Genomic DNA, 2,052 nt, shown 5'->3' with positions numbered 1-2,052 from the left:
GGCCCGTTTTTGTATTGTAATGTAATGTTACTTTTTCTAACTTTCCTGTATAATAAATATATGAAATGAAATGAAAATTAAACACAGCTGGTTGGATCCTTTCCACTTTCTATAATGGGAGGATTGTTCTGCATCGAGTACTTTTACTTATAATAAATTAGGAACCTTGTCTTAAAACTACTTAGACTTTTACTTTAAAAAATTCAATGCAGGACTTTTATATGTAACAGATAAATTTTACAGTGTGGTATTAGTACGTTAACTTAAAGTCTGTCATATTTTGCTCAGGTTGTACCAGAATATGTTTTCATTGTTAAATTTTCGAAAAACACATTTCTGTTGTACTTCACATTGCTGCAGCTCCGCTTTCCCCCCTACATGAATAAAAAATGAGCACTTTTGGTTTGGTAAGTACAAGCTGCACAACTGCCCTATTATCTTACATCGTGGCTTGTTTTTGTGACGGTGTAGGGAATAGAGGACCAAAACGCAGAGACAGGCAGGGGGGCGGGAGAGAATTTCAACAAGGGTGAATTAACCAAAAAGTCCAACAAACTAAGGGATCCAAGAAAAGCAAGTCAAAATCCAAATGGATCACAGGAAACACGCAAATGTAGAGCACACCAACTGGAACCAACAAAACTACGTGACAAGAGACAAAGGGAACTCAGGGGTTAAATACAGGAGGGAACGAGCAACAGATGATACACCAGGTGGATCTTGCTAATACTGGACCAGGTGTCAAGTGAGGAAGTACAACTAGAAATTAGCAAGACCGGCCAAACCTTCTACATCCCTGGCCTTACCTGGACCAGGAGGTTGGTAGCCAAGAAGACCGGCCAACCTTCGACATTCCTGGCCTTACCTGGACTAGGAGGTAGGTAGCCAGGAAGACCGGCCGACCCATCTACATCCCTGGTCAGACCCGGATGAGGAGGCTGGTAGCCAGGAAGACCGGCCAACCCTTCTACATCCCTGGCCGTGCTTGGACCAGGAGCTTTGTAGTCAGTGTGGTGTCTGAGCAGTACTGGATGATGAATTTGGTGGTGTTCAGATACTACATCAGGAAGACCGGCCAACCCTTCTACATCCCTGGTCGTACCATGACCAGGAGGTTGGTAGCCATGGAAAAATCCCAGTATTCATATAAAACTGGATGCAAAACAACATGAGATGCAGTCAAACTAAGTTGACTTTGTTCCATCTCCTCTGCAAAATCCTCCCAATCTGGGCATTTAGTGTTGAGGAACTCCAGCCAGCCTCAAGCGGTCTCTGGGGGATCCCTGTTTACTGTTCCATCTCACTTCCACCTGTTGGATAACTCCTCCTGTCTGCCTGCTACACCATCAGAATCTAAAGAGTTTTCCAGGCTTCTCATTTTCCCTCACTCAGATCCACAATTAAGCATAATTAAGAACATGGGCATAAATCAGCAAAGAGTTTAGCAACAGGCTAATGTGGCCTGGCTTGAACTACAAGGTTACCGCAGGTTTCATGAAAAAATGTACGCACTCATAGATAGAAATCAAAAGGCGGCTTTGATAAAAACATTCACCAAATGTCATTATGCAAATGAGTTAAAGTACTGCTGATCCTCGTGGAGAAATTAGTCTGCGACAGAAAAAATAGGATTCAACATAAATAGAACACAAAACAACTATGATCACAACAACTTTACTTCTAATAAACTAGATGGTATAACGAGTGGACATGACATTAAAGGCATGACTTATCTTTTTAACAAACTGAAAGAAGCTACAGACTCAGAAATGACACATACTAAGGAAAGCTCATTGTGGGACTGGCTCTAGTGGCTGGAATTCTAGACCAAGGCTGGATTTTGGGAAAGAGACTTCAGATACAGTATTAGGGGACCACTAACGTCTATATAAAAGAGACTTCAGATACTGTACAGTATTAGGGACCACTAAGGTCTATATAAAAGAGACTTCAGATATATTATTAGGGGACCAATAAGGTCTATATAAAGAGACTTCAGACACAGTATTAGGGGACCACTAAGGTCTATATAAAAGAGACTTCAGATACAGT

This window comes from Etheostoma cragini, chromosome 11 (genome assembly GCF_013103735.1).
Source record: "Etheostoma cragini isolate CJK2018 chromosome 11, CSU_Ecrag_1.0, whole genome shotgun sequence".
In the NCBI taxonomy this organism is placed as follows: Eukaryota; Metazoa; Chordata; class Actinopteri; order Perciformes; family Percidae; genus Etheostoma; species Etheostoma cragini.
The sequence above is the reverse complement of the archived record's forward strand: the minus strand, read 5'-3'. Positions refer to the sequence as shown.